This window comes from Natator depressus, chromosome 8 (assembly GCF_965152275.1).
Source record: "Natator depressus isolate rNatDep1 chromosome 8, rNatDep2.hap1, whole genome shotgun sequence".
Classification (NCBI taxonomy): Eukaryota; Metazoa; Chordata; order Testudines; family Cheloniidae; genus Natator; species Natator depressus.
The window spans coordinates 75,579,355-75,598,535 of record NC_134241.1 but is presented as its reverse complement, the minus strand read 5'-3'; the positions used below and the strand labels follow the sequence as shown (position 1 = coordinate 75,598,535).

Sequence of the window (19,181 nt, the reverse complement as noted above, 5' to 3'; positions counted from 1 at the left end):
ATGGGGAACTTGAGTTCTACAATAAAATTAAAAAGTCAATTACACTACAGTGATAAAACTGTCAAAATTGACTGCCCTATAGCTTAACCTACTTTTAAAACAGTGTCATTTAAACTGTCCTGATTATGGAAACTGTTTCTGAAATGAGAGCAGAAATTTTAATTTCTAGATGACTCTGTAGCAGGGGTTCTCAAACTGGGGGTCAGAACCCCTCGTGGGGTCACGAACTGTCAGCCTCCACCCCAAACCCCACTTTTCCTCCAGCATTTATAATGGTCTTATATATATAAAAATGTGTTTTTTAATTTATAAGGCGGGGGGGGGTCCCACTCAGAGGCTTGCTATGTGAAAGAGGTCACCAATACAAAAGCTTGAGAATCACCGCTCTATAGCAACAACTGAGGGCACCATGTGTGAGAGTACATATCCTGCTATGCCTCTGCTTTGCTTCTCTGTCCTTTCCTACTGAACTGGTAGGGTAAGGATCCTGCTTTCTGATGGCAGGATTCTTGCATATTTTAATATCCTGCCTGATGTGCACACCCTCAAAGCAAACACAGCTGGTATGTCTAAATTTAAGTATAATGGCCTTGTATGTTTGTTTAAATCTTTCAGAAAAAGATAAAAGGGGGGGGGGTAAAAGTAAAGTGCAAATTCACCATATCCTCCAGTATTTAAGTACAAGCCTCAGGATATAAGTTGAAAGAAGATCATGATTAGTATGTGCATTAGGAAGAAATGTTTATGCACCATATATAATCTTGCCCAGCTGGTTATATGAGTTATGGGTGGAGCTTTGTCCCCCTCTCCCCCTTTATTTAAAATGTTAGATACTAGTTTTAAATAGTGGTTCTTATATGTGATTTGTGGCAAATCCGAACTATTGATCATATGTACAGTATAGCTTGCAAAGCAGTTTGGATGGCATCCCATTGTACCTAGGTATTAAATTCTTGGTACAATCCATAATTTATGTTGGTATGTAGAATAACCTAATTTTACTGTATCTATTTTTGTTAATTTTGCCTGAAGAACAGTTTCAAAGATGCCTGTGACAACATGCTTTTTTGCTCGTCGGTACAAAAATGAAGTATACACTGACATCATTGAAGTCCTAGTTTGAACAGATTTATCTTAATGAAACAAGAACACACTGTAAAAACCAAATGTTTTTAATGGTTACTTTAACAGAATAGCTGCTATAATAATGTGTTAAAATCTATCACAAAACTGCATTCTGGCTTCTCTGATGCCATTTTAGTCTATATCCATGCACAACCTTATTTATTGTAATATCCTTTCTATTAAACCATTAGGGCATATCCCTTAGGCCCTGTTGAGATGTGAAAAGATTTTTTTTTTTTTGTAACTGTCTTCCAGATGTTAAACTGGAAGGCTGACATCTTTATCAGTTCTTCTCTCCCATCTTCTAACCCCACCTATCTTATCCAACCTACAAACTCTTTTCTTCATTGGTAGAGAGGACTCAGTAACATTAGATAATGGAAGTAGTACCAACAGATCCTTCTCCCGCAAAGGCCAAGGGAAGAGGAGTTGATCTAAGTTTTTCTGTCACTTTTCCTTTCTTCCAGGAAGTCAAAATCCTCATGAGGAGGAAGACAATTGAATTTTTCCTGTTGCATTTCCTGCATAGTTGTACTCTGGTGTAGATGAAACATGCTGAGTAACTTCTGGGTAATTTTCAGCGACACTAAATAATCATCCCTCAGAACTGGGAATAGGATACTGCAAGATAGATTCTGTAGAGTGAGCTGCTATAGTGGGAGCACAAAGTATAACATTTTTGGTGGGTTACTGGCACTTCTCCTGTTCCTCCAGTACATGACCAGGCCAGCCAAGTGTCACTCCTCTCAGTGATAGTGCTGGAGAGAGACCCTCCCCCCATAAAATACTTTATAATGCATGGAAAGGTCATGCATTGGGCTTGGAGTCAGGAGACCATGAATTCTAGGCTCTCCTCTTTCAAAGAGCACTGTTAATATTTCTGCAGTTCACAACCTTTATTATTGAGCGAGGCCTTATACCCTACTTAGGAACAGAACACAGGTCTCTGTTATGACAGACCCAGGTCTTATCCCCTTAGATCAGTGGTCTTTTACCTTTTTATACCCAAGATCACTTTTTTTTAATTTAAGGGCAACCCAGGATCTACCCCACCCCTTCCCTGAGGTCCCGCCCCTTCCCCAAAGCCCTGACCTGCTCACTCCAACCCCCCATCTCTCCGTTGCTCACTCTCCCCCACCCTCACTCACTTTCAGGGGTGGACTAGGGGGTTGGGGTTCGGGAGGGTGTGCGGGCTCTGGGCTGGTGCCGAGGGGTTTGCAGTGTGGGAGCGGGCTCTGGGCTGAGCTTGGGGCAGGGGTGCAGGAGGGAGTGGGGGGTGCAAGCTCTGGGAGGGAGTTTGGGTATAGGAGAGGGCTCTGGGCTGGGGGTTGAGGTGCAAGAGGGTTGTGGGGTGTGGGCTCTGGGAGGGGGCTCAGGGCTGGGGGTTGGGGTGTGGCCTCCTGCTGGGCAGCACTTCCCTCCAGCGGCTACCAGTCTGTGGTGTAGTGTGGCTCCCGCTAAGGCAGGCTCCCTGCCTATCCCCGCCCGCTGCCACTTCTGGAAGTGAGTGTCATTGCAACCTGGTGCATAGAGTCAGAGCAATGCTCATTCAGATTTGGCCCAGCTTCCCCGCTATCATGAGTGGTGCTATAACCTGAGTGGTGCAGCAGCCTCGTGTGCCAGGTTGCAATGCCCAGCACAGGAACCCAGCCCCATGGGACAGGAGCTGCTGCTTCAGGGTGAACTCGTTCTGTAGACCCCCTGGCCCGCCACGGGCCTCCTGTCCCCCAGGAGCAGGACCAGATACCCCCCCCCACACACACATGGATACATTGAAATAACAATTCATAAAAAATTATACAAAAAAATCCCAGAGGCTGTACCCATAAGAGAGTCCCTGTTCTTCTGCACAAGCACCTTTCCCTGATCGAGGTTGAGGCATGCTACCAGTGCAATGTGTGGGGATAGCTTGCCCTGCTGCTGCTCTGTAGAACAGAGGTCTTACATGTCAAGCAGACAATTTACATCAGCATTAAATCATATAATCTCTTAAATTTATGGCAATATGCAAATTAGGTAATTAAAATCTTACATCTTCATGAGTGACATTTTATTTACCAAACTTGACAAATATGGATGATCAGAAAACAAAAACAAAGAAATCCACAAAACATTGGCAATGATATTTTTTGAGGCCTGTGAACATTATTGTAAATTAGATAGTACAATTGGATAATGTACTAGATTTCCCCCTCTGGTGGTCTAGATTTAAATCCTAATTGAGTCAAAAGTGAATACTAATGCAATATTAAAGTTTCATAATATTGAGATTTTCCCACAAAAAAACCTTTTGATTTAAGGTTCCCATACTCAGAAAATTATAGCTGTGGATGTTACTAGCAACATATTGTGTTTGAAGACCAGGCAGTCCGTGCTTCTCAGTTTATCAAGAGTTAACCTTGAAAATAGTTTATGAACAAGCTAGCACCATACCTAATCTCTTTGCAGAATTCACTCTGGTAAATGCAATCTTAATTTAAGCAGAATCACACTGTGGGAAAATAATCTTAAATGGAATATTTTCCATCATTTAATAACTATGAACTCAACTTTTAATCTTAGCAGTTTAATTTTAAAATTTTGAAAATTGTTATACAACCTGGACTGAATTTTCATTATTTTATGTGAATCCATAGAAGCGTATTATTGCTCCATTTCTGAATGTGCGATATTACAAGGCCCTAATTCTGAACTTGTATACATGGAAGCAAGTCCTACATATTTCAGTGCAAATCTCTGAGGGCATAATTCACTCTAAGACTGGAGAGGTTAAAGGAGGTCATGCTGTCAAGGGAAGACTCTTAAGAACCGGAGCACAAACCCCAAATTGGTGGTGAGTTCTATACTTAGTTTTCACCAACCAATTATCAACTGTAAACTCCTCAGGCACTGTAACAGTCTTAACATGGAATCATGGACAGTCTCCTTGGGTACTCCAATGTGTCCTGCCTACCTTTGTGATAGATGATCCCTCACACCGTGTATGACAGCAATATTCAGATTACTCCCAGTCCTAAAGTACCAATCACCCCAGGTCAATTGCACTTTAGATCTCACATCAAAGACAACACTTGTAGCCAATCCTGTAACATTATCTGTAGCTTTATTCTATAGGAAAAGAAAAATGAGAGTTGTTTACAAGGCTAAAGCTGGCAAACCCATATAGCACGGGTGGGCAAACTATGGCCCGTGGGCCGCATCTGGCCGCCAGCTGTTTTATTTGGCCCTCGAGCTTCCGTTGGGGATCGAGGTCTGGGGCTTGTGTGGGCGGCGCCTTCGGACACGGCAGCACACAGCAGAGCTGCCTGACTGCTCCTCCGCATAGGGGCTGGAGGGGGGACATGCCACTGCTTCCGGGAGCCACTTGAGGTAAGCGCCGCCCAGAGCCTGATCCCCCTCCCGCCCTCGGTGCCAGCCCAGAGCACCCTCCTACACCCCAAATCCTTCATCCCCAGCCCCACCCCAGAGCCTGCACCCCCAGCTGGAGCCCCCCCTGCACCCTGAACTCCTCATTTCTAGCCCCACCTCAGAGCCCACACCCCCAGCCAGAGCCCTCACCCCCTCCCACACCCCCACCCCAATTTCGTGAGCGTTCATGGCCCGCCATACAATTTCTATACCCAGATGTGGCCCTTGGGCCAAAAAGTTTGCCCATCCCTGCCATATATACACAAATAAGTTCCAATCTTAAATTTCAAAAAGTAACAGAAGTGTCTATAATAAGCAAGCTCTGTATGTCCTTGAGGCCTAACCCAAACTAAGTACTGGGGATCTTTTGTTTATATCTATTAATCCTTACCGGCTTCCCCACCCCCACCCCCAGAGTCCAAGCAGCATAAAGTTACAGTTCATCCTTTTTAGGGGGGTTTTATTCCCTTCCCCCCCCCCCCTTCTGCTTTGAGATGCAAACTCAGCTGATAGGATAAATTTTTAAAGGGTCAGGGCAAATAAACCCACTGCCAACACTTTAAAACAAGTGACATACTTTCTTACAGGCTGTCCTGACTCTTCTGTGCTACCCTCCCAGGAGCCTCAAATTAAATTTAGGGGTCCCCTTACTTGTCTCCCATAAAGGAGATCAAAGGGGGCAAGCCCCGTAGACTCTTGGGTTACACTCGAATACGCGAATAACAAATAAGGGAGCAATGCATCCCAGTCATTTTCTCACCAGATACCATAGATCCTCAGCATAGGCTTCAATGTCCAGTTGACTCTTTCTACCAGACTGTTAGTCTGTGGATGATAGAGGGATGCCTGTTAAGAACAAAAAAATGGTCATCCTGAGTCAGACCAATGATCCATCTAGCCCAGTATCCTGTTTTCCGACAGTGACCAGTGCCAGATTCCCTAGAAGGAGTGAACAGAACAGAGTAATCTATTGAGTGATCCATCCCCTGTCATCCAGTCCCAGCTTTTAGCATGCAGCAACTGTCAAGCATTTCATAAAGTCTAAACACATTCTTGTAATTCTGTTGCCTATTTTAACAATACAAACACACAGGTGAGCCAGAGGTTTCCATCTATTTGTCAGTGGTCAATAGAGACATGGGAACCTTGGCACTAGCTGGCACCTGGTCTACGAGCATCACACATATCCATCAATAAGGAATCTGATGATACTAATATAACGTGGAGGTAGGGAGGCAGTTGTTTTTATTAATTTTTGTAGTTTTAATTTAGTTATTTAGATAGTGAGTCAAATATTTTATAGACATGATTTACTCAGATGACATTAGAGAGATGCAGCACATTTCAATTTTGTATCCAAAACCAATATTGTGTCACCAACCATAATAAAGTGATACCAGCTTTTTAAAAAATCCCTTAATCATGTTAAATTATAAGATTTCTATAACTTAAAGTAATTCTGATTCCAGTATACAGTTTGACAATGTGTATCTTCCCATTAGCCCAGGAATTGTATTGACAAATATTATAGTTTAGACATTTAATACTGTAATTTTTTAGGAAAATATTGCTCTTTGAAATACAATGATTATGCTATTGGCACTATAAAATGTATAAATAAAAATTTTAAATTAAGTCTATCCTGTGAAGAACAACAAATCTGAAAACTCAAATGCTATATATGAACTGAAATATATTTGTGGAGGGGTGAATTTGGGAACTGAATTGAAATTGTCATGTCTGAGTCTCCAGCCAGTGGTTTTATGTTGATCAAAAGCGTGATAATTTATGATTTCCAATCTGCAAGAAATGGAGGAGAGTGAAACTAATTCCTGTATTGCTTTGCTTGTGGATTAGCATCATGTGGAAACTGAGTAAATGTTAGACATCTTGTTTAAATATTAACGTTGTAGTGACACTGACCCCAGTTCAGCAAAGTACTAAAGCATGTGCTTAACTGAAGTGGGATGGGATCATTGATATGCTCAAGTACCTGGCTGAATTGGAGCAATGGTGTCTACATGGCGAGCCTTTCAGCTTCGACAGACTCGGGCTTGCACTATCACGCTAAAATAGCTTTGTAGCCAGTGTGGTTTGGGCTAGAACTCAGGCTCTGAAGCCTAGAGAAGGGGGACTGCTTCAGAGCTTGATCTCCAGCCCAAATTGCAACTTCAGAGCACTGTCTACATAGCTATTTTTAGCGTGATAGTGCAAGTCCCCCACACCTGAGTCGGTCGACCTGGACTGAGAGGATCGCTGCTGCAGGCTGTATAGATGGACCAAACAGAGTGCACTCTGTCTCACACCAACAATCTAAAAGTTCACAGGTAAGGACCTCAATTATTGTATTTGCTGAAGTTCTTAATTGACATCAATGTTAGTAAGCTGCTTATACTTGATTCAGAGTTTGTAGTATTTAGATGAAAATTTATAGTGGTGTTTCAAGGGCAACCTACAGAGAAGTGATTGTTCCTGTAATATTGCTAACTGAAGAAGCTGATATTGAATCTTAAAAGTAAAAGATTTTGTCAATCTTAAGCCACTTTTTAAAGTGACTTGAGTAGCGCTCTTGGAAATAACTTAATGCGTAATATTTTGCTCTCCATATTATGTAATGTATAACTCGGCCTTGATGGCAGTATAAAAAGTACGTGTGTACACAGATATTGAGTCATGTTTTGCATTCACCTTGTGCAACTCAGTGAGATTACTCCAGGTCCTCAGTGCAGCATTTGGCTTTTTGTGTTTGTGCTCCGTTTGAAGACATAAAATTGCTAGTAGTTACATTAAGAGATGACGGTTTTCTCTCTGTGTATGTAACAAGATTTATAAAGGGTCATATTTAGGCAATAACAATATTAATGTGTGCTCTAAAGTGGAGGAGGGAAATTGAAGCACTTCATTTAAAATTTTTTGGTGTAGTTGACCCTACAGTCCAGCAACAGCACAATATACAGGGTGTAACATGGATCCAAAGTGCACTGTGGAGGCAGCTCACTCATTATCTGAAGAATGGGAATCTCTTGTTACTTGGCCTCAGAAATGTAGTTTTCTCCTTCGCCCCCTCTCTACTTCACAAAAATTGGTTTTATGGCTTAATTTGGTACATTTTCACTTTCAGTGCATTCCACTGAATGCATCCGATGAAGTGAGCTGCAGCTCATGAAAGCTTATGCTCAAATAAATTTGTTAGTCTCTAAGGTGCCACAAGTACTCCTTTTCTTTTTGCGACTACAAACTAACATGGCTGCTACTCTGAAACCAGTGATAGTAAGGTGGACTTCAGATTTTTGCATAACGTTTATAAACATAATACCCAAGACCTTACAAGATATGTGGACACACAATAGACGTTATCAATTCTGTACCACCACATCAATTTGTACCACTATATCACTTTGTAATTACACATCCAAAATTAGTTAATCTTACAAGGCTGACTTTGAATCACAGCTGAGTCTTTTTAGAACCAAAAATATTTCATCTTGTTCAATAAGAGATGCACTAACCACAAAGAACAACTTAGTCAGCTAAAATAAATCAGCTTTCCAATGACCAGGCTAGAGTGATAATATATTTTGTTCTGTAGGGTTGCACCTATACTTACGCTTCTACAGATTCTGTTACAATGTAGGACTCGGAAATAATAAACTCTGAATCTCCTATCTTCCCTTTTGGAAAAGCTGTTTTAAGAGGACAGCTCGCTTACTTATCATTTCAGCAGTCGAAATGTGGGTCACCAGTGTTAGATTTTTGGCTGCGTATGTGTGTTTTTCCTGTGTGCTTCCCCACCTCTGCGCAGACAGCCAGCACAGCAGACCTCAAGCAAACCACCCAATGACCACAAGATCCGTTAAGCTATGAAGGCACCAGGTCAGGTTTATTATCAACAAAGCACAGTAATAGCACCTGGCAGACTTTATGAGGATAACAAGGCGTCCGGTGGCACCTTAAAGACTAACAGATTTATTTGGGCATAAGCTTTCGTGGGTAAAAAACCCCACTTCTTCAGATGCAGGCATAAATATACTGACACATGAAGAGAAAGGAGTTACCTTACAAATGGAGAATCAGTGTTAACAAGGCCAATTCAGTCAGGGTGTATGTGGCCCACTCCCAATAATTGATGAGGAGGTGTCAATACCAAGAAAGGGAAAATTGCTTTTGTAGTGAGCCAGCCACTCCCAGTCCCTCTTCAAGCCCAAATTAATGGTGTTAAGTCTGCAAATGAATTGTAGCTCTGTAGTTTCTCTTTCAAGTCTGTTTTCGAAGTTTTTTTTATTGAAGAATGGCTACTTTTAAATCTGTTGTTGAAAGTTCAGGAAGATTGAAGTGTTCTCCTACTGGCTTTTGTATGTTACCGTTCCTGATGTCTGATTTGTGTCCATTTATTCTTTTACGCAGAGAAAAGAATGGGAAAAAAAGAATAAATGCCCAAATAAATCTGTTAGTCTTTAAGGTGCCACTGGACTCCTTGTAGTTTTTGTGGATACAGACTAACACGGCTACCCCTCTGATAGTTTGAGGATACTACGACATGTATGCCCATGACAATGGACACAGCTCAAGTGAATGGCAGAACTTTCCATTCCCCTCTCAGCTGGACCAAGACACTCTCTTAGAGATACCTCTTTATACCTTGATACAAATAGCAATAGTCAGGCTCTGAGCAAACATCAGGCTCTGCCTGATTGCAAGTTCACAGAATCTGGCAAGAACAGGGCTGATATTGCAATCTGATATCAGCCCTGTTCTAGCCAGATTCTGTGAACTTGCAAGCAGACCGAGCCTGACATTTGTTCAAAAGTCAGGACTTTTGCTAACTTTGCTTTATATCAGCAAAGCTTGCCCATTACTTTAGCTCAGGCCTCATACCAGGCCTATAATACAAAGGCTTATGTCTCAGGCTTTCTTCCTACTACACCATCTACTGTCAGCAAAACTTAAAAGCTCTTGAAAACTTTCTATACAATGGTTGGTGTTCTTTTTTTTTTAAATCAGCATTAATCTTAAACTTTTAGCTGTATTTCAATGTGCTGGGAATTGACTTGACATACATAATGCATGTATTTTTGTAATATACAATTTGACCTGCTATCTCATTTAGATTTGTTGTTCTTAACAACTGTTCTTTTTATAAGGCTGTGTAAATCTTATCACTGTCAGCTTGCTTTTTAGTTCAGATTCAATGATCTTGAAAAATTCTGCTTATTTGTACTAGATAATTGTTCAAGTAATTTTAGCAATATTAAAAGCTATTCTAACCAGAACAAAGTGCATAAAGAATGCATTTAGAGTGCTGAGGTTAGAGTAAAGAGAATAAGCACATTATGGATACTCCAGTTGGAATAGTACTGGCCATGAGTTGTGCAGAGTAGTTAGTGCATAGAGCCATGCTATTTATTTCTGTGGGAGCCTGCTCTTTGATTGCTTGGCTATAATAATAATGCCTAGCTCCTATGTAGTACTTTTCATCAGCAGATCTTAAAGTGCTTTACACAGGAGGCTTGTATCATAATCTCCATTTTACAGATGCGGGGGAGTTGCAATAACTTGCCCAAGGTGACCCAGCAGGCCAGGCAGAAGCATTACAATTAGCTGTGCTAGAGACCATAAATAGTTCAATATTATAAAGCTGTTCCAAAAGTGAAAAAATTTAAGTTAATGTAAAATGGAGATGAAGAAAATCCATGACCGCTTATACATTTTATAGCAATGGACGTAATTTTTTTTCAGAGCAGAGTATTACATTTCAATCTTAGCTTTTTGGTGTTCAAAGGTCCTAGTATGTTAGAGCAAGACCAGCAGAATCCCTGCAGCTTTTAAATAATTTTCACAGATTCATAGATTTTAAGGCCATAAGGGACTGTTATGTATTAGGTCAGACCAGATTACCATAACACAGGCCATAGAATTTTACCCAATAATTTCTTCATCAAGTCCTAAACTTCTCTGAGCTAGAAGATCTCTTTTAGAAAGACTTCCAGTCTTGATTTGAAGATCTCAAGTAATGGAGAATCCATCACATCCCTAAACAAGTTCTTCCAATGTGAATTATCCTCACTGTTAAAAATTTACACCTTTACATCTAGTTTGAATTTGTCTAGCTTCAGCTTTAATCTGTTAGTCAGCTACTAACAGAACTATTGATCTCTTGTATCCCTACCTTGCACCAAAATATGGAGAGACAACCCTCATAGACCTCATATCTCAGAAACACCCTCTTTGACTAAGAGGTCTGCTTTTAAGGGGTTATCTTTGAAACACTGTAGGCTGGCCCAGCGTGGATTTACAGGAGTGCCTGCACTTCCTGGGATGCCTCAAGAGGTATTTGAAGACACTTTGCTTGTTTTTCAGTGAACTGGGTGAGACATCAGAAAGTAGTTAAGAAAAAAAAAACAGTAGAGACTGTAAGATGGGGGCCACAGAGCAGAGACCCCTGCCTTACCCTAGGAGGGTTTTTCTTTCTCTAGGAGATGTCTACACTGCATCTGGGAGCAAGCCTCCCAGCCTGGGACCACATACTTGTGGTAATGGGACTCCTGCTAGTGCTCTAAAAATTGTGTTGATGTTGCTGTTGCTGTTTGAGCTGGAGCTCAGGCCTTCAAGGTCACTCCCCACAGTCTCATAAAGCTGGAAGGTGTGTCTCTTGGCTCTGGACTGGCCTGTGCAGTACTGAGGTAGGTCAGGGTGAAGGAGCTCCATGTCTGGGGCCTGCATAGTTATGTAAGGATATGGGGAGCCAATTGCAGATCCTGATCTTTCTGTCTTATGTGGACCTGTGGTGATGACTGGTGCTTCAGGGTTACTGTAAAGTCTCATAGGGCTGCCATACTGGGAAGGAGTAGAGAAAAGAAGGGGCTGGGGGAGTCCCCGAGCTTATCAAAAAAGTTTCCTTGGTATGGGATGTTTGTAATGACGGTGCCTTGAATCCTATGCTCGGTGACAGCTCTGTTTCAGAGTTGGCAGCCAGGAGTACTGAGTTAGGGCAAGACAGCCCCCTTTATAGGGACTCTTCTCTTTCCCCCTTCCCCCAGGTTCAAACTTTAGGTAGCCACTGAGAATGCACAGCATTTTCCTAATACCCTTTTTCAGAGTCGCTGGGGGTGAAATCCGTGATATCAAAACTAAGTTGCTGCATAACATTCATGCAGTCACCTCTGTGCAGAGGTTTCTCCCCATCGCCTCAACCCCCCCCGCACACCCCCCACGATTTGGTTATGGATTTGCAAAATACACCCAGTAGCTCTGTACTAAGGCTGGATTTTAGCCCTAAATGCTGTAGGATTCAGTTCTTTATCATTGTAGCTTGGCTTGCCAAGTAGTAGTAGCACACCTTGTTTGTTTCTTAAATACAGATTAACTTTGAATTATTTATTGTATCCTTATGTTCCTCTGTCTAAGTGGTTCCCTGTGAAGTGTTTGTGCATTAAGGATGCATCACTTCCCTGGCTATATTTGATATCAGCATTAACTAGATTATACGATGGGATGGTGGTAGCAGTGGCTAATGTTTTTTCATTATATGATCCTGATAAAATATCATTCTGCTGTCTGAAAGTAAGAGAAATATCCATGGACTTTTTTTGTCTGTATTATTTTCCCTTGGAGCAAATCTTGCAGAACCAAAATCCCCATCAACTATAGCAATTAGCCTCTTCTCCAAAGTGTAAACTAAGTTAGTGCATGTACCGCTGGAAGACATAGAAGGGGACAGCTAATAAGGAGACTGGGAAGGGGTCTGTACCCCAGAGGCGCCACCTGCTGGTTGAGTGAGAGCATGACAGATGCTTTTCTGTCTTGCGCACCTGATGATAGCCACTCCAGCCCTGCAGTGGTCTGTCCCCTCTGTGATTCAGCCCTCCATTTGGAGGCACAAGTTGCGTCCACCCCTTCTGGGGTATGTAAAAAGTCCAACAAATGCCCAGCAAGGGACTTCAGGCTTCAGGCTAGCCAAAGTCCCAGACTCAGGACTCTCTGGGTTATGGAGTCTTCCTCATCCTGAGTCTAGTCTCAGGGATAGGCTTTTTGGCACCAGCCCCATTAGGAGGCAGGTTGGGGAACCCAGGACCACCCTCTGCACCAGGTTCTGATCCAGGACCCCAAGGTAGGCAACTGAGTCCTGCACCCTGGAGTGCTGCGCGGCTGCCTCCTTGGATCACTTCCAACCAGCCTCCCAACACAAGAGGGAACAACAAAGCCATGTAAACAAAATAAATCAAAGAATAAGTCTCCCACCTTGCAGAGTCCTTTTCCCTGAGCAGGTCAGACCATCAATAGTAAGGGGCTTCCTACAGTGCTCCTTTTGCAGAGCTTCAGGTTGTAGTTCTGCTTACCTCCACAGGCTGCCCGTAAGTAGAAGGGGAACAGAGTAGCTCAAGGTCCTCCTCCAGCCTGTGCATGCATTGCAGGTGTGGCTTGTACACCCCACCTCAGAGAGCCATACAAGGTTTCAATCAGGAAGCAATTCCTCTAGCACTCTTCAGTAGTTTGGGTTGTCAGAATAACCAAAGAAAAGCTCCAAACTGAATAGTCCAGCAATGTTAGTATTTTACAGCTCAGCATCCATAAGGCTGCAGCAAGAGAAACTAAAATGGGACATTGCCCCAACTCACTGGGTAGAAAATAGCTCCAGCAAATTCTGTGTATTAGATACTTGACTATATTTGTAGTCTTTCCACCTCTCAATCTTTGTCTTTGTCATCATGCTTTCTCCAGTGTGCCATTGTCAAACATGCTCACCAATGGCTCTGACCACATAGTCAGCTTAGGGCAGACAGCCCTGCAGAGTGGAATTAAAATAAAATTTTTTTTTTTTAAATTTAAATACATTTTTCTTTTAAAAAATATAAACCTACTTAAAAGTATGACAAGTTATGTTAAGGCCTCAACTTACTATAGAGTAATTGTTTAAATAAAAATAAAATATACACAGACGGATTTCAAAATGGAAGTATTAGGATGGAAGTCCAAGTCCATGATGTGGCTGACAAAATCCAGGAAACACAGCTTCATTAGTTTGGATGCAAGCAGAGGATGAATGAAGGGGATATGCTGAAGATAGCTTGGCAGAAGAGGGTGCTAGAAAAGAGAAACTGAGGAAGCAGTCGATTGCATCAAAGAATATAAGCAGGAGGACCTTAATGCCACCTCCGATGGACAATGATCGTGGATGCTTACACAATGATCTGACCTCAGTTGAGGGGATAAGGAGAAGAAGAAAGATTTACATTTAAAAAAAACATTCCAGCAGTACATTCACTGCTGAAGTTCTGAAGAACATCACATCACTGAACTGGAGGAAGTCACTGGGTAAGCACCTTAAAACAGAATTTTTGAAGTGTAAAACCAGCCTTTAACAGCAGTAGCCTCTTTTGCAGGTGCATGGAGAATATTTTTTTCTTTTAAATTTATTCAGCTAATTCAGATTAATGATTTAGAACATAAGAACGGCCATAATGGGTCAGACCAGTGGTCCATCCAGCCCAGTATCCCGTCTTCTGATGGTGGCCAGTGCCAAGTGCTTCAGAGGGAATGAACAGAAAAGGTAATGATCAAGCGATCCATCCCCTGTTGCTCATTCCCAACTTCTTGCAAACAGAGGCTAGGGACACTTCCGAGCATGGTTTTGCATCCCTGCCCATCTTGGCTAATAGCCATTTATGGACCTATCCTCCATGAACTTATCTAGTTTTTTTAACCTTGTTATAGTCTTGGCCTTCACAAGATCCTCTGGCAAAGAGTTCCACAGGTTCACTGTGCATTGTGTGAAGAAATAGTTCCTTTTTGTTTGTTTTACATCTGTTGCCTATTAATTTCATTTGGTGACCCTAGTTCTTGTGTTTTGAGAAGTACTAAATAACACTTCCTTATTCACTTTCTCCACACCAGTCATGATTTTATAGACATCTGTCAGATTCCCCCTTAGTTGTCTCTTTTCCAAGCTGAAAAGTCCCAGTCTTATTAAACTCTCCTCATATGGAAGCTGTTCCATACCCCTAATCATTTTGTTGACCTTTTCTGTACATTTTCCAATTCCAGTATATCTTTTCTGAGCTGGGACAACTAGATCTGCATACAGTATTCAGGATGTGGGTGTGCCATAGATTTATATAGAGGCAATATGAAAATTTCTCTCATTATCTATCCCTTTCCTAATGATTTCCAACATTCTGTTAGTTTTTTTGACTGCCATTGCACTTTGAGTGGATGTTTTCAGAGAACTATCCATGATGACTCCAAGATCTCTTTTCTTGAGTGGTATCAGCTAATTTAGACCCCATCATTTTATATGTATAGTTGGAGTTACGTTTTCCAATGTGCATTACTTTGCATTTATCAACATTGAATTTCATTTGCCATTTTGTTGCCCAGTCAACCAGTTTGTGAGATCCCTTTGTAACGCTTCACAATCTGCTGTGGTCTTAAGTGCAATTGAGTAGTTTTATGTCATCTGCAAATTTTGCCACCTCACTTTACCCCTTTTTCCAGATCATTTGTGAATATGTTGAATAGTACTGGTCTCAGTACAGACCCCTAGTGGACACCACTATTTACTTCTCTCCATTCTGAAAACTGACCATTTATTCCTACTCTTTGTTTCCTATATAGCAATCCATTTCTGATCCATGGGAGGACCTTCCCTCTTATCCCATGACAGCTTACTTTGCTTAAGAGCCTTTGGTGACGGACCTTGTCAAAGGCTTTCTGAAAATCTTCACACTATATGCACTGGATCCCCCTAGTCCACATGCTTATTGACCCCCTCAAAGAATTCTAGTAGATTGGTGAGGCATGATTTCCCCTTACAAAAACCATGTTAATTCTTCCCCAACAAATTGTGTTCATCTGTGCGTCTGATGATCCTGTTCTTTACTATAGTTTCAACCAGTTTGCCCAGTACTGAAGTTAGACTTACCAGCCTGTAATTGCTGGAGTCGCCTCTGGGACCTTTTTTAAAAATTGCCGTCACATTAGCTATCCTCCAGTCACCTGGTACAGAAGCTGATTTAAATGATAGGTTACATACCACAGTTAGCAGTTCTTCAATTTTACATTTGAGTTCCTTCAGAACTCTTGGGTAAATACCATCTGGTCTTGGTGACTTATTAGTGTTTAAATTAATCAGTTTGTTCCAAAACCTCCTCTAATGACACCTCAGTCGGGGACAGTTCCTCAGATTTGTCACCTAACAAGAATAGCTCAGGTTTCATTTAAAGTTGAGAAACCATCTGGGGTTGAAAAAGCAGGAAAGCTTGTTTTTCCCCTTTCAATCTCTGAATAAAAATGAGGGTGAGATCTATTTCTGAAGTCTTGAAGGATATAGTAACCAGTTCTGTTAATTAACTGAATTATCTGTAGTATTAAATATCCAGGTCATGTAAGGTAGTTTTATTTAACTAATAAACAATTTTTTCCATCCAAATGCAGTTTGATTCTAATTACAAGTAAAAAGAAAAGGAGTACTTGTGGCACCTTAGAGACTAACCAATTTATTTGAGCATAAGCTTTCGTGAGCTACAGCTCACTTCATCGGAACTGTAGCTCACAAAAGCTTGTGCTCAAATAAATTTGTTAGTCTCTAAGGTGCCACAAGTACTCCTTTTCTTTTTGCGAATACAGACTAACACGGCTGCTACTCTGAAACATGTAATTACAAGTAAATTAATCATAATCTAGCAAGTAAAAAAAGGGTCATTCATCATTTTTTAACATCATAAAAAGTATAAAAATTAAGAATCTGAATAAATGTATGTTAAGTCATATAGTTGTTTAAATAAATATGTATAGATATAATATATCTTGCTGGCTAGCAAAAAGTACCAAATCTAGTGTAAATGCTTATATTTAGTTGCAAATTAACTTGTAATGGTTACCAATCAATACAAATCAAACCTTCTTTAGGAAAATAACTAAAGTACAAATGTAAAACAAGATTATGTTGCTTGATCTATTAATTGTTTGTTGATTAGGTTTTTGTTTTAGTTTGCCCAATTAGCACTGTATAATGTATAATATACAGAATCAGGCTCAGTATTATCAGAGTTACAGCTCTGGGAACTCCGTAGGGCACAACAGTGACAACAAAAACACACACTCAAGGAAGACCATCAGTAACTGTACAAATTTGATGATGATTAGTCCAATAAGTAAAACAATCCAAACAAGTAAAGTGAGATAGTATAGTATAGAGTGACTGGCACCATTACATGTATATACTCACCCTATTCATGGGGAGAGCTCTAGAGCAGGGATCTCAAAGTCCCGGCCCGAGAACCTCCCCGCTGCGGCCCCTGCAGCTCCCATTGGCTGGGGGAGAGGAACAGAGATACCATCACTAGTTGCTGGGCAGAGTTAGCCATTGAGGCAGCATCACTTTTTTCCACAATGAATATAAACAAGTCAAAATACCGAACACAACTATCTGGTGCACACCTTGCTGCAATCCTGAAGGTTTCAACTGCTCAGTCACTGAGGCCAAACATCAACAAACTGACAGAACTGAAGCGTTGCCAGGTGTCTGGCAAACAATAAAAACTCTCTGGCAGGCGACGAATTGTATAAAGTTGTATGACAGTTTTATTATTTCTAAGAAATTTGAAATAGAAAATGTTTATATTGTATCTTTTTTTCTGAACACCATCTTCAGTGACATTGGCCCACTGGGAGGATTTGAGAACTGGCACTGGCCATAAGGTAAATTGAGTTTGAGACCCCTGCTCTAGAGGGTGAGACAGATCCTAGTCTGAATCTCTGGTATGCTGATGAAGAACTCCAATGGCTGTATCTGAGACCAGATGTTTGATAGGCCTTTTGCTGGTCCTTATGCATATGTACAAATAGTTCTTCCCTCCTTTACCATATCTTCACTTTCTCACTCTCATAATATTGGGGTATCCTTATCCTGTAGGTTAGTACATTAATTAGGCAAAGCTCATTAGTATATGCATCAGTTGAATTACTATGGTTACCTGCAGTTGAGTATCTGCTGATGTCCCCTTCCAAAAATACTCGAAACTGGTGCAATCTGCCTTCTTGCGGTTACCTACCAGCAGATTGCAACACTTGTGATTATTACAAAACAATAAACAAAGTCTTCTGCCATCTTGTGACTTAAGGTCACTATTAGTTTAATTACATATGCTAATTTATTGAGCAACTATTCCTACTCAGGCTGTAAGGCTTTATGCTAACTACTTAAACTATTCTTATAGATCCAGGCCTATAGCTCACTTGTGTCCCTGCTATCAGTTTCTTACCCTTTTATCTTCTAATTTCTACTATAATTATTACATGGCTACAATTAAAATCCATTTAAATCAAGATATCCTGCCTGCTGATTTTAAATCATAATTAAAAACAGTCCACCCTGTAGCCATGCATTCACACTGACAGCCACCTTCTTCTCAACTCCTAACATACTCTCTATAGTTCTTCACAGCTAGAAAATCAAGTAGAAGTCCAAACCTAAATCCTTCTTTTTTCCAGTCTTCTCTCTCAGGGCCTTGTTACAATAAGGAATTGCTTCATAACTGGATCCAACCTCCGATCAAAGGCAGGGCATACAGTGCTGGAGTTGCCTTTGTTATACCAATAAAATAAAAACCAGCAGGATCTTCTTAAAGGGGAAAAGGCAAAATACCACATTTATTGTGAATACAGAAAGAATCATAGTAAGCAGTTAGTTATAGCTATAACATTCCATTCAATCTCATATTTATTCACACATTCACACACACACACACACACACACAGAGGTTCTGCAAGGTTGTCATCATAGTTACCAGCCTTAGAGTTGCTCATGCCAAGCCACTGGCCAGGTGGCCTGGACATGAGGAGGGAGCAGGGCCTTGTCAGATGCTCATCTGATGCTCCTGGAAGTTGGTTTGCAGAATCAGACCCCCAAAGCTCTCACTTTCTAGAGTCCATTTTTATAGGAATTTCTTCCTATGCCAGTCTATGGGAATTGCTTCATCATGCTGTTGCTGAATCAATCGGCAGATGGCACATTCCTGATGGCACCGTGCTGCTAGATGTTATCTTGTTCTTTGGTTCTCCCATTCTTGAGGCTGTTGGGTGGATTCCAGTCTGCCCTCCGGGGGTCCTCTGGTTATTTCCACTTGACGCCTTCTTCAGCCGATGGACACTGGATTCTTAGGCTGGCACCTCCCTGATCATTCAGTTATTATCCACACCAAGCATCCATCCACATACATCCTCTATCTCTATTTTAATCACAATTGTTAACAAAGCAAGATGAATACAACAAAGGGCGGGGAGTCTCTGGGTGCTGTTTCTGTTGTTACAGTGTATTGTTTTGAGTCTCTCTCTGTGTGAGTAGTTGTTATTACAAAGAATTGCTTTGAGAACAGACTCTGTCTTAGAATGTACTAACGCAATTAGCAGCTTGCAAGTTTAACACATAGAGGGAGAGAAACAGTACCAAAAACCAAGAGACCTCTTAATTAGTAATACCCTGGAATTTAAACTATGGGGAATTAAACTCATTTGTGATTTTAATACAGAACTTCTTTAATATGATCCAACACCTTTAGCAACAGTCAGAGAAAATACTTGGCTTTTTAAATTAAATCAATATAATTACATAAACTCCTCTCATGAAAACTCTCTCCATGTGGATGCAACGG

The 19,181-nt window shown here is 41.1% G+C and overlaps 1 protein-coding gene across 2 annotated transcripts in view; it reads left to right on the top strand.

Annotated features, from left to right (window-relative positions):
* LRRC8B (leucine rich repeat containing 8 VRAC subunit B) overlaps nt 1-19,181 on the top strand; it is a 42,854-nt gene that overhangs the window by 1,452 nt on the left and 22,221 nt on the right. The gene's annotated exons all lie outside the window — the stretch shown is intronic.